A 15,126-nucleotide genomic window follows, 5' to 3' on the forward strand; every position below is an offset into this window, starting at 1 on the left:
TAGGTGTGCCCTGTGCCTGCCAGGGGACAAGCCAGACCTGTCCAACAATAGGTAAAACTTCGGAACTAAATAGGAGTTCCAAAACATTTAAACCTGAAAATGTAATCCCGGGTCTCCATCCATCCGATCCATCCATCCAATCCATCCATGTGATCAATCCATCCAATCAGTCCTCCAGTTGTGCTGTGACCACACTCACACACCAGGAGGGACATGCACAGGCATGCATCAGGCGGGGCACACACAAGGACCGTCACAGCGGCTCAGATGCCGTGGCCCAAGGCTCCAGCCAGCACAGCTGTAAGGCAGGGCATCCTCCCAACAACGTGATGAATCGAACGCCATGATGCAAAATGAAAAAGCCAGACACCATGGAAAACATAATAAAGGATTCCATGCAGATCAATTTCAAAAAAGACAAAACAATATATGATGTCAGAAATCAGGGTTGTGGTTACAGGGGAGTGGAGGGGAATGAGCCCAAGAAGACTTGAGGGGTGAGGGTCTTCTCCTGCTGCTGGCGCCCTGTCTCCTGATGTGGGAGTGGACTACACATGGTCTGGACAACGAGAAGTCAAGCTTGGCGTGTGCTGCAACAGACGGGCCAACTTACATTTCCAGGTTAAAAAATAAAAATAGAAAGGGCTGGGGAGCAGGATTCAACAGGAACAGGCTGTTTGTTCTGGACCAGAAGCAAAGAGCGGAGCATTTGGCCCAGTGTGCAGTGTCAGATCCCAGCAAAGCACTCCTGGTGGACACCCGCCGCGGCATTGAGGGCAAACCTTGCTGCCCCAGTGGGGTCTGGGAGGGACATCCGTGGATGCCCGCTGGCTCTGCAATTAGAGGGGACAGGCAGCTGGCGCACGGACGTGGGAAGTCCCGAGGGCTCAGGTGGCTGATCCAGACACAAATCATATGGGCATGACACGCTTTACAACAGATGCAGACCAGACATCCAGCCCTTGCATGAGAATGCATTCCAGACTGCTGCATAGTCTCAATAAAATGACATCTGAGCTCTGCATCACCGCCCTCCCCCACTGCAGGTTACCTCTGGTTACCTGGGCATCCCCCAACCTGGCTCCCCAGCCTGACACTCAGTAAGAGAAGGTCAGAGAAAGAGGCAGGACAGTCTGTCCATATGGGGTTCCATAGCTGCAGGTCTGTGGCACCTCTTGACAACTTCCTATGACCTACACTTCCCTTCCCTCAATACATGTAGATTAAGAATGGGCTTAGAATTGCAATAACGATCCAAAAGCTTGTATCACTGACCAGCTTTCTATCCTCAGTGCTGGCACACAGTGGGAGCTCAGTGATTATTTTTTCAGTGATTTAATATAGTTTTCTCCAGTTTGCAATTTTACATATAGCAATATATACAACACACATATTTCTTAGTCTATATCTAATGAGCTAACATTTATTAAGAGCTTATTATGTGCCAAGCCCTGTTCTAAGCAAGACACAGATGAATATATGTAGTTTCTTCTACATGTAATTTTCATGACTCTAGCAAGTGGGTATTCCTTTTGCCCTCCCCGTATGGATGAGACACTGGCAGAGGTGAGTTAGGTATCTCACCCACGATCATAGTTGGTTCTCTCGTCTAAGCTTTTTCTGCTGCAAACTGTGTCTCCCCACAATTCACGTTGACATCTTTCTTCTTATAAATTAATTAATTTATTTCTTTATTTTTGGCTGCGTTGGGTCTTTGTTGATGTGCACGGGCTTTCTCTAGTTGCGGCGAGCGGGGGCTACTCTTCATTGCGGTGCACAGGCTTCTCATTGTGGTGGCTTCTCTTGTTGCGGAGCACAGGCTCTAGGTGCATTGGCTCTAGGTGCGCGGGCTTCAATAGTTATGGCATGTGGGCTCAGTAGTCGTGGCTTGCAGGCTCTAGAGTGCAGGCTCAGTAGCTGTGGCGCATGGACTTAGTTGCTCTGCGGCCTGTGGGATCTTCCCAGACCAGGGATCAAACCTGTGTCCCCTGTATTGGCAGGCGGATTCTTAACCACTGCGCCACCAGTCAAGTCCCATACACTGACATCTTAATGCCTGATGTGATGGTGTTAGGAGGTGGGGCCTTTGGGGTGATGAGGTCATGAGGGTGCAGCCCCCGTGAACGGGATCAGTGCCCTCATTACTCACAGTGCAGTGGCTCTTGGGAACCTGTTTTCATGGAAACAATCTAGGTCTTCCTGCTGCCCCATTCCCTAAGACCACTTATTTCATGCTGGTTCCCCCAGCACTTGGGTTGCTGTACCACCCATCTTGCTGCCCTGAATAGCAGTTTCCAATGGCTTTCCAACGTGTTGTTAATGGTGACCGCAAATGCAAATGTGAACGACAGTTCCTTTTCTGGCCATGTTGGATTTACTGTTGGAAATTTCATGTAGGACAAGGCGTCTTCCAGTCTTGTCTCCCACCAGCCTCCCCAGCTGTGATCGTTACACTCCCAGAACTCTCTCAATGTTGCCACACCCATGCCCTCCACACTGCCACCAGTGGGAGGCCAGGAGAGGGGCCAGGGTGGAGCCAGAAGAGATGGCCCATTTGCACAAGGAAGGTCCATGACTTTTCCCACAGGGTGAGCCTGACATAATTGCCTGGATTGGAGACCAGAAAGGATAAAGGTATGGGAGCAAGGGTCTCACGGCCCTCAGGGGAGATGGGTGTGGCCACACCCAGGACTGCCTGCTGACAGCCAGGGGGGCCACACAGGGCAAAGGAGGCCCCCCACCATCTTGCTGCCCTTGGGTGCTTTACCTGAGCAGTGGAACATGGAAGGGCAAGCAGAAGTTGGGCATGCAGACACACACAGACACACACAGACACACACACACACACACACACACACACACATAGGGCTGCAGCCCATGAGCGAGGGACGCACTGGTCAATCCCCGGAGGTAGAGTATAGAGGATCACGAAGTGCCCCAAAAGGGAAAGATGGGGATCGGCCACTCCCAAGCATGAGAAGTACTTGAAAAATTCAGAGGAAGGCACTTCAAGGTGTGGGGCCCCGGGAGGGTTCCCAAACCACTTTTATTTGCTGAACCCATCAACCTACGCCTGAGGCACAGGGTTCCACTTGCCCTGGTCCAAGCATGGTCCTGGGGAGGTACTGGGGTCAGGGGCCCAAGGAAAGTCTCCAGGGATGGAAGCCCTCAGCTTGGTTTGAATGATGGTGTATGGTGTGCACGCCTGTCAGTGCCCACCCAACAGTGTCACAGAGCTCTCCGTCTTTCCGTGTGTAAATTAACCCCCGCCCCAAAATGCAACCAACCCCACAAAGGCAGGACAGGCAGCCACTGGTCCGACCCGGCCCCCCTTCCCGTGGACTCCCCTGTGGCCCTCCCCTCTGTCCTCCTTATCAACTGCCCCGCCTCCGCCAGTCCATTCCCATAAACACACACCAGGCCAGGTACCTCCTGTGTTTAATAAGTGTCCCACTGACGTCCTCTTCCTGTTCCAGGATCCAAGCCAGGCTCCCACACTCCCCCGGGTTGCCGGGTCCCCACTCACCTCCACACTGACGCTGTCCCCAGTCCACCTGTCCATCATGGCCGTGACGCCTTGGAAGGGTGAGCCCTGGAGACTGTCCCTCCAAGAGGGCTTGTCTGACATTGTTTCATGGGTGACTCATGTTGGCCGGAGCTCCACAGCCATGATGTCAGGTCCTGCTCAGTGCATCAGGCAGGTCAGGGGGTATGTGGTGTCCACAAGCCTGATTACAGGGGAGGCTGACCTTGATCACCAGGCTAGGGGGTGTCTGCTGGGGGTTTCCATTGTAAAGGTATAGTTTCCCTTTGTAATGAATAAATATCTTGGAGGAAGTACTTTAAAACTGTGTGACTCTCCTGATGCTCCCCAAACTTTTGCCCTCTGAATTGAGCATCCATCAGTGGGTCTTGCTGGCAATGATTATCATGGTGGCGTGTGCCTAGTGGTGATTTTGAATTTCAGTCCTCCCTTTTACATTTTAATTGGAACTCTTCTGCAATGAAGAACTGTCTCTCCTCCACCATTTATTTATTTATTCAATACTTTATATGAGTTTGTGGATACCTCCTTCATGCTAGGGTTATAATACAACTGAATCACCATTTATTTAGTTGCCCAGATTATCCTAGATTTGGCCATTGGGAACTCCTGCAGGTTGGTTCCTGTGTACTTTCAACAAATACCCCTCTTTTTCAAGCAATTCCTTATTTTCTCGTTCCACAAGATGCTTCAGGCTCAGCTTGTATTTCCCTACCACAGTCCTGGAATCAACCAATTCTCCAAGGATCCTCGGTTCCTTACATTGGAGAATGGTGCTTAAACACCAAGATTTGGGCGCCAGGTGAGCTCACTGTGACTGAGGTGTCATTGTCTTTGAGCAACAACAGCTAGAAAATATGTATATATGCTAACCCAAGCATATGCATACTCTGTATTAATTTCTGTGTCTACATGTCTACATACCCATATATCAAAAACCATAGATTCACACTGATTTCTCAGATACAATCCAATACCACCAGGTTCCTTGCAGCTCTCCCCTTTCCTTATTTGTAACGTCTTTCTCCAACAGTAAGAATCCTGGCCTCCTTCTCCACTGTGTATTTACTTATTTTTTCAGTCCTACTGTGCACACAGAGTAATTTTTTTACAAGATATTGAATATAATTCCCTGTGCTATACAATATATCCTTGTTGTGTATCTATTTCATGTATAGTAGTTTGTATTTGTTAATCCCCTGCTCCTCATTCGTCCCTCTCCCCACCCTCTCCCCTTTGGTAACCATAAATTTGTTTTCTATGTGATTTTGTTTCTGTTTTGTATATACATTTATTTGTATTATTTTTTAGATTCCACATACAAATGCTATCATATAGTATTTATCTTTCTCTGTCTGACTTACTTCACTAAGCATAATACTCTAGGTCCATCCATGTTGCTGCAAATGGCATTATTTCATTCTTTTTTATGGCTCAGTAATATTCCATTGTATAAATATACCACATCTTCTTTATCCATTCATCTGTCGGTGGACATTTAAGTTGCTTCCATGTCTTGGCTATTGTAAATAATGATGCTATGAACATTGGGGTGCCTGTATCTTTTTCAAAATAGTTTTCACTTTTTCCCAGGAGTGGAATTGCTGGCTCATATGACAGCTCTTTTTTTAGTTTCCTAAGGAAACTCCATACTGTTTTCCATAATGGCTGCACCAATTTACATTCCAACCAACAGTGTACAGGGGTCCTCTTTTCTGCACACCCTCTCCAGCTTTTATTATTTGTAGATTTTTTTTTTTTTTTTTTTGCAGTATGCGGGCCTCTCACTGTTGTGGCCTCTCCTGTTGCGGAGCACAGGCTCCGGATGCGCAGGCTCAGCAGTCATGGCTCACGGGCCCAGCCACTCCATGGCATGTGGGATCTTCCCGGACCGGGGCACGAACCTGTGTCCCCTGCATCGGCAGGCGGACTCTCAACCACTGCACCACCAGGGAAGCCCTATTTGTAGAAATTTTGATGATGGCCATTCTGACGGGTGTGAGGCGATACCTCATTGTGGTTTTGATTGCATTTCTATAATAATTAGCAATGTTGAGCATCTTTTCATGTTCCTGTTGGCCACCTGTATGTCTTCTTTGGGAAAAATGTCTATCTAGGTCTCATGCCCATTTTTTTGATTGGGTTATTTGTTTTTTCAATATTGAGTTGTATGAGGTGTTTGTATATTTTGGATATTAAACCCTTGTCAGTTTCACTGTTTGCAAATATTTTCTCCCATTCTGTAAGTTGTCTTTTCATTTTGTTGATGGTTTCCTTTGCTGTGTAAAAGCTTGTAAGTTTGCTTAGGTCCCATTTGTTTATTTTTACTTTTATTTCTTTTGCCTTGGAAGACTGATCTAAGAAAATATTGCTACAATTTTTGTTCAACAATATTTTGCCTATGTTCTCTTCTAGGAGTTTTATGGTGTCATGTTTTATATTTTAGGTCTTTAAACCATTTTGAGTTTATTGTTATATATGATGTGAAGAAATGTTCTAATTTCATTGATTTACATGTAGCTGTCCAGTTTTCCCAGCACCACTTGCTGAAGAGACTGTCTTTTCTCCATTGTATATTCTTGCCTCCTTTGTCATAGATTAGTTGACCATATGTGTGGGGGGTTATTTCTGGGCCCTCTATTCTGTTCCACTGATCTGTGTGTGTCTGTTTTTGTGCGAGTACCAGGCTGTTTTTGATTACTGTAGCTATGTAGTACTGTCTGAAGCCTGGAAGGATTATATCTCCTTTGTTCTTTTTCCTCATGATTGCTTCGGCAATTCTGGGTCTTTTGTGGTTCCATATAAACTTTAGGATTATTTTTTTCTAGTTCTGTGGAAAATGTCATGGGTATTTTCATAAGGATTGCATTAAATCTGTAGATTGCTTTGGGTAGTATGGCCATTTTAACCATTTTAATTCTCCTATTCCAAGACCATGGGATATCTTTCCATTTCTTTGAATCATCTTCAATTTCCTTTATCAATGTGTTTTTTGTTGTTGTTTTTGTTTGTTTTTGCCACGTGGCATGTGGGTTCTTAGTTCCCTGACCAGGGGTCAAACCCACACCCTGTGCATTGGAAGCATGGAGTCTTAACCACTGGACTGCCAGGGAAGTCACTCCTTTATCAATGTGTTAGAGTTTTCATCATATAGGTCTTTCACCTCAGTGGTTAAGTTTATTCCTAGGTATTTTTTTATGCAATTTTAAACAAGATTGCTTTTTTACTTTCTGTTTCTGATATTTCATTAATAGTGTAAAGAAGCACAATAGATTTCTGTGTATTAATCTTGTATTCTACTACCTTGCTGAATGCATTTATTAGTTATAATAGTTTTATGTGGAGACTTTAGGGTTTTCAATATAGAGTATCATGTCATCTGCAAATAAGTGACCTCTTCCCTTCCAATTTGGATACTTTCTTAAAAATTAATTTATTTATTTATCTTCGGCTGCGTTGGGTCTTTGTTGCTGCATGCGGGCTTTCTCTAGTTGCGGTGAGCGGGGGCTACTCTTTGTTGCAGCGCGCAGGCTTCTCATTGCGGCGGCTTCTCTTGCTGTGGAGCATGGGCTCTAGGCTCATGGGCTTCAGTAGTTGTGGCACGCGGGCTCAGTAGTTGTGGCTTGCGGGCTCTAGAGCACAGGCTCATTAGTTGTGGCACATGGGATTAGTTACTCTGCAGCATGTGGGATCCTCCGGAACCAGGGCTCAAACCTGTGTCCCCTGCATTGGCAGGCGGATTCTTAACCACTGTACCACCAGGGAAGTCCCTTGGATACCTTTCATTTGTTTTTCTTGTCTGATTGCTGTCACTAAGACTTCCGATACTATGTTGAATAGAAGTGGTGAGAGTGGGCATCCTTGTCTTGTTCCTGAATTTAGCAGGAATGTTTTCATCAAGTATTATGTTGCCTGTGGGTATATCATAAATGGGCTTTATCATGTTGAGATATGCTCCCTCTATACCCACTTTGGTGAGTTTTTATCATGAATGGATGTTGAATTTTGTCAAATGCTTTCTCTGCATCTATTGAGATGATCATGTGGTTTTTGTCTTTTCTTTTGTTAATGTGATGTATCTCATTGATTTTGCTTATATTGAACCATCCTTGTGACCTGAATGAATCCAACTTGATCATGGTGTACGATCCTTTTTATGTGTTGTTGGATTCAGTTTGCTAATATTTTGTTGAGGATTTTTGCTTCTATATTCATCAAAGATATTGGCCTGTAATTTTCTTTTTTTCGTAGTGTCTTTGTCTGGTTTTGGTATCAGGGTAACTGTGGCCACAAAGAATTGATTTGGGAGTGGTTCCCGCCTCTTCAATTTTTTGGAATAGTTTTAGAGGGACAGGTATAAATTCTTCTTTGTATGTTTGGTGGAATTCCTCAGTGAAACCATCAGGTCCTGGATTTTGTTTGCAGGGAGTTTTGGAGGGGTTTTTGTTTGTTTTGTTTTGTTTTTAACAGATTCTATTTCACTTCTAGTGATCAATCTGTTCAAATTATCTGTTTCTTCTTGACTCAGTTTTGGTGGGCTGTATGTTTCTAGAAACTTGTCCATTTCTTCTACGCTGTCCAATTTGTTGTTTATAGTGTTCTCTTATGATATTTTGTATTTCTGTGGTATTGTTATTTCTCCTCTTTCATTTCTTATTTTATTTGGGTCCTCTCTCTTTTCTTCTTGGTGAACCTTGCTAGAGGTTTGTCAATTTTGTTTACTTTTAAAAAAAAAACTGCTCTTAGTTTTATTGATCTTTTATATTATTTTCATCTCTCTTTATTTCCTCTCTGACATTTACTATTTTCTTCCTTCTGCTGACTCTGGGTTTTGTTTGTTCTTCTTTTTCTAATTCTTTTAGGTGGTAGGTTAGGTTGTTTATTTGACATTTTTCTTGTTTCTGGAGGAATACCTGTATCACTCTGAACTCCCCTCTTAGAACTGCTTTTGCAGCATCCCATAGGATTTGTACATTTGTTTTCGTTTTCCTGTCTCTAGGTATTTTCTGACACAGATTAGTTTCAGGATTACTAACCCATAGCCCTGTGTGAAACAAATTTACTATCTAAAGGACAGTATTTTGTCCAATTCTTTTTGTCTTTAGACTTAACGGTATCCTGTCAAAATACTGTTCTCCAAAGTGACAAGTTGGTTCTTTCCTTCCTGGCCTCCTTCACAGGGGTTCATCACTCACTGTAAGAGGGTTAGGTTCATTTGTTACTGTTTGTATTCATTTCTCCCCATATAGTGCTTGGTTTTCATCATTTATTTGGGGGTGCACTACTATGGTTCTAAGAATGGGAGCTTTAAAAAAAAAAAGTATCCAGTTCCCTGGCAGTCCAGTGGTTAGGACTCTGTGCTTCCACTGCAGGGGGCATGGGTTCAATCCCTGGTTGGGGAACTAAGGTCCCACATGCCACACCGTGAGGCCAAAACAAAACTAAACAAAGTCTCCTTAGACAATTTGCTCCCACTCCCCCCCACCCCCCACCCCCACAGGTAACCAACCACCCTCTTTAGTTGATGGTTTATCCTGTATTTCTTCTGCACAAATAAGCAGGTGCCTGTGTCTTTTCTTCTATCCCCATCTTTCTCACATGAAGGGATCATGCTACAGACACACTTGTGCATGGTGTCCTACACATAACAGTATGTCCTGGTAATCACTGTGTCTGTTCATATAGATCTTCTTCATTCATCACTACGGCTGCACAGGCTCCACTGTGTGGGTAAGCCCTGTTTATTTAACCCTCCCTATGTGGGCATTTGCACTGGTTCCTACATTTCACAGTGACAAATCATGTTCAATAAATAACCTTATGGGTGTGTATTTTCATATTGTTGACATGTATCCTCAGGGTAGATCCCAAGATGTGGGAGGAGAAGAACATAAGTGCATGTGTGGTTTTGCTAGTTATTGCCAAATTTCCCTCCAAAAGAGTTGTGCTGATTTGCATTCCTTCTAGCAATGTACAAGAGGGCTGTTCCCCAGAGCCTCACTGAGTATGTCATTTAAGTTTTTGGCAATCTGGTAAGTGAGAAACAGTATCTCATTGTCGTTTTAATTTGCATTTCTCTAGTTATGAGTCTGAACTCTTTTTTTCATGTTTGAGAGTCACTTTTATACCATTTTTGTAAATTATTTGGGCATGTCTTTTTCCCATTTCTCCCCGGTTTTTAATCTTTTTGTCACTCAATTTTTTAAAGAACTCTTTATATGTTAGAGATATTACAAAGAGATAACTCTTTGGTCTGTGTTGCATATATTTCCTCTCAGTTTATCAGTTCAGTTTTTATTTGGTTTATGGTGTTTTCTGTGATACAATTTTTTTTTATTTGTATGAAGTCAAATGTATCTTTTCTCATATTGTCTCTGGATTTGGGGTCATAGTTAGACCTTCCCTACCCTACACCAAAGTTAAGAAGAAATCCACCTATATTTTCTTCCATTACTTGTGTAGTTTCATTTTTTACTTCCTAATCTATTTGGATTTCATTCTTGTGTATGGAGTGAGATAAGGATCTAATTTTACCTTTTTCCAAATGGCAATCCAATTGTCCCAGGACATTTTCTAAAAAATTCATCTTTACCCAATGATATGAGACACTACCTTGTCACTCACTCAGCTTCCACATATACTTGTGGCTACTTCTGCATTTTCTTTCTTATTCTGAGTTCTATTTATTCATGTGCCTGCACCAAACAGTCTTGACTATGGAGGCTTGATGGTGTTAATGCTGGTTGGGTTGGTCCCCCTCATCATTTTTCCACGTTTTTCTGGCTGTTTTTGTTTTTCCATATGAACTTCAGGATCAACTTGCCTAACTCCATAAAAAAGCTAGTATTTTTAGTGGGACTGCTCTGAATTTGTAAAGTTAGGGAGACCTGGCATCTTTGTAAAGCTGTCATCCCATCCAAAAGGAGACACGTCTTTCCATTTCTTCAAGTCTACTTTTGTGTCTTTCAAGACTGCTTTAAAATGTTAATTGTAGAGGTTTCCCCACGTTTCTGGTGAAATTCATTCCTGAGCAAAGTTTGCTACAATTGTAAATGGAATTTTTCCGTATTGTTTCTTATTGTTCATATGTAGGCAGGCTATCGACTTTTTAATATTAACTTTGTATCCAGCTACTTCACTTTTTTTTTAAATCATTGATTCCCTAAGGGTTTTCCAGATATACCATTATGTCATCTGCAAATAGAGATGGTTTTACTTCTTTACCAGTTGTTATGCCTCTAATTGACTCCTCTTGTCTGATACGTGCAGGATAGTAGAAAAGGTAGTGAGCATTCGTGCCTTTTTCCTGATTTTAATGGAAATGCCTCTTCATAAAGTAAGGTACTGGCTTTAGGACTAAGGTGTATCGTGTCAGAAGGCTGTAAACAGTGTGACTGTACTTAATGCCACTGAACTGTACACTTAAAAATGGCTAAAACGGCATATTGTATGTATATTTTACCACGATTTTTTTCCCCTCAATTCCCATTCTTTTATCATGGTACTGAATTTTGTACAAGATGTATCCATGGAGAGAACTATGAATTTTTTTCTTAGATGTGTTAATGTGATAAGTGATACTAATATTGAACAAACCTTACATTCTTAAAATAAATCCCATTCAGTCATGATGTATTATTTTTGTAATGCTATTGTATTATTTTTATGTTAGATTCCAGCTGCTAATACTTAGTAATTTTGCACTGATAATTCATGAGTGATATTGGTATACAGGTTTTTCCCTTTATACCGTCTTTATCTGGTTTAAGTATCTGATATTATACTAGCTTCACAAGAGGAATTAGGAACTGCTTTCCTTCCTTTTCTACACTCTGGAACACTGTATGGTGCTCTGGGACTATCTGGTCCTTGAAGTTTGGTAGAATTCCCCTGGGAACGTCTGGGCCTGTGGTTTTTCTGGGGTAGTTCCTTAATAACTTTCTTATACTTATTTCTAACATGCTGCTGTCCTCACTTAACCACATACAGCGAAGAGCTTTCCAACACGCACCTACCAGAGAAAAGTCTGCTCTCACCTGTGCTGGTGGCTTCGGGGGTCTTTTGAATACTAAACTTTGTTAAGGTTCAAAGCAAGCTCCCCAGCAAGGCTCAACTGCAGAGCCCTGACCACATGGTGCTGTACAGTCAGACTTGACCTGGCAGGATTCACGGGTGCAAGGCCAGCAAGTGGGGGACCTGCTTTGTCTGCTCTTCGGGTCAGATTAAGAAAGCTGGAGAGTTGAGGTAGATCATCACGTGATCCTAAGCCAAGGGCGCTGTCTGCCCGCCTGCTGTGCAGAACAAGCCACTTCACTGGAATATTCACTGTCATCGGAATAGTTCACAAAAGGAGATGTTCCGAGCAGGGTCGCCGTGACAGATGTCTCATAGCCTTTTGATTTCTCTGGGTAATGGTCCGTCTGAGCCAGTAACCTCAAAGAACACTGACCTAAGAGATGCTTGGCCCGGAAGTGCAGGCTTCCAGGAACGCTGACCTCCTCCGTGGCCGTCCCTGCCCACCTGGCTACCGCCAGTGCCCTCTCAGCCGCGCTGGCTGCTCACAGGCTCTTCCCCCGCCAGACGCCTCCCCTCCCCATCAGGCCAGCAAAAATCAAAACACCCAGAGGAGCCATGAACACAGCTTTATTATTTTCTTTCATTTCTTTGTCATGGAATTGGAACCAGCAAAACATAACATCAAATGTCAGGCTGGTGATTTTCTGCTTCAAAAATTGGCAAATCCCACTGTGAATCTTAGCACCACTTTGCCTCCATTTCACGGGTAAAAAGCCAGGCTTGGGGGGAAAAATAAATGGCTTTTGACATGGAAATCACAGTCTTCCCACACGCTCCTCCCTACGTCAGGTGGGCTTGTCCTGTCTTTGGTCCTGTCTTTGGGACCCCCTTCCTAAAACAGCTGTTTCAAGGTATGCAGGGTGGAGAAAACCTTCCCAAATACAGTGTGATACCCCAAAATCATAAAAAGATAAATGAATCTAACAGAAAATGCCATATTAAAAAGAAAATATCTAAAACAAAGCCAAAAGTCAAACTGGGAAAGATGCGCAATTCACATAACCGAGGCCGCAGCACAGGGCGGGCAGGTCCAGGTGGAAGGGAATTCGGAGGCAGGGCAGCTGAGTTTGGGACAGGGCACCTGAGCAGAGGGAGCTGCCTGGGTCCCCTTGGGTCTTTGCTTCAACGCCACCCTGCTCACGTGTGGTGAAACCCCGCAAGGCTCACACAAGTACTTCTGAGGACAGGACAATTCCCAGACCAGAGGTCATCCGAGGCCCCTCCGGCCAGCCCAGCATGGGGAGACTTCATGAACATACAGCGTGTTCCCCAGGGATGCCAGGTGGGCCAGCCTCAGAAAGCAGAGTACACTATCCCTCTAAAGGCTGCTCCAGACCTGCCCTGATGAGCTCCAAAACAGACCCCAAAAGGATCGACTTCATCCAGAGGAGCTTAACAGCCTGCCAGGAAGAGTGAAACATCCTTTAAAGGAAGATAATAAGGCTGAGCACTCAACCGTGAAAGTGTCACAATATCAGGCACCCAATAAAAAACCTCCTGGACATAGTAGCAGGAAAATAGGTCAGCAGAAACAGACCAGAAATGACAGAGAAGATGGAGTCAACGTAAAAGAAAACAATCATTTTAAGTATGCACCATGTGCTCAAGGACTTTTTTGAATGAGTATGATGAGAAAAATGAAAGATATTTTTAAAAGAACAAAATCGAAATTACAGAGATGAAAAATACAATATCTGATTCAGAAAATACTCAGCCTTGGATTGACAGCAGCTTACACACCACAGAAGAAAAGATCAGGGAATGTGAAAATGAGAAATAGAATCCATCCATGGAATTCCCTGGTGGCACAGTGGTTAAGAATCCGCCTGCCAATGCATGGGACACGGGTTCGAGCCCTGGTCCAGGAAGATCCTGCATGCCACGGAGCAACTAAGCCCATGCACCACAACTACTGAGCCCGCGAGCCACAACTACTGAAGCCCACGTGTGCCTAGAGCCCATGCTCCGCAACAGAGAAGCCACCCCAATGAGAAGCCCGTGCACTGCGATGAAGAGTAGCCCCTGCTCACCGCAACTAGAGAAAGCCTGTGAGCAGCAACGAAGACCCAACGCAGCCAAAAATAAATTTTAAAAAAACCAATCTATCCACAATGAAGCACAAACAGAAAAAGGCCCGAAGAGGAATTGCTGAGACTGGTTGACCTTGGTGCCCGCATCAAACAGTCTGAAATACAAGTATTGAAGTTTGCAGGAGGCAGAGAGAAGGGGGAAGGAAAAAAATATTTGAAGAAATAATACTTGGAAACTCCCAAATTTGATAAAAACGATAAATCCACAGATTTAAGAAACTCAGCAAATGCTAAACAGGATACACACACACATATCCCCAAAGCACGTCATGATCAAATTATAGAAAACCAGTGATGAAGAGGAAAACGTTTTAAAAAGCCAGGAAAAGAAGACACATTATGTACAGTGGGGAAAAGAAGGTGTATCAGTCAAGAGATAGAAATCACACAGATAATTGAAGGAGGAAAACTCTAATATAAAGAATTGTTAAACAGGAACAGAGGGTTGCTGAGTAAAGTATAAAGAACTTTAAAGAACAAGGGAATGTGAGGTCCGGGAGGAGCCGAAACCTCCAGGACTGATGCAGAGGGAACGAGCCAGCAGAAGCGTGGCATCTGTGGACCTCGGGGAGATGGCAGCATCCCACGGGGGGTTTGGGGCGGGGACTGGACCTTGTTTGAGGGGGGTGCGGCTGTGATGTGCCAGCAGGTGGCGCTGGCGAGCAGAAAGCCTCCTGCCAGGGTTCCAGCAACTCACTGGGGCACCAGGAGACAGACCCCCTGGGAGCTGGACGTGGTGCCAGGGCATGTGCCAGGACGCCTCCTGCTGGGGTGCGGTGCACGCTCCCTGGGAGCCCGCTGGGGTGTCACAGAGCACCCCGTGCTGCTGGCCGGCATAGCACAGCCCACGAAGAAAGGACCCTGGACCCTGGAGCAGCAGCCCCGTCCTCCTGCAGTGCCCCCCCAGCCCCGCCCAGCACCCCCCACTGACCATGCCTGCCACTGTGCCAACCCACAAAGGAAAAGGCAGAGGGTGCGGCTGCAGGGGCACGAAGCTGGGCACGGACTTTGTGCATAGACACTGAGGCCACCAGCACAGAGGAAAACAGACACTGGGGAGACTAGGGCGGCCCCGAGACAGAGGAGGAACATCTCCAAAGAAATGAAAATTAAAGAACTACATCCAGTGAAAATACCCTTCCACAGTGAAGGCCACAACAGCAATGCAACAGAGGACAGCCTTTCCAACAAGCGGTGCCAGGGCAGGCAGACGTCCACCGTCAAAGAACAGAACCTCACATCTTACATACAAATTAACTCATGATGGATCATGGACTTAAATGTAAAACATGAAACTATGAAACATCTAGAAATATCAGAGGAGAAAATCCTGAGGGGCTAGGGCTAGGAAAAGGGTTCTTGACACCAAAGGCACCATCCATCAAAGGAAAAAACTGATAAACTGGAGCCCATCAA

This window comes from Hyperoodon ampullatus (genome assembly GCF_949752795.1).
Source record: "Hyperoodon ampullatus genome assembly, chromosome: 5".
Lineage (NCBI taxonomy): Eukaryota > Metazoa > Chordata > Mammalia > Artiodactyla > Ziphiidae > Hyperoodon > Hyperoodon ampullatus.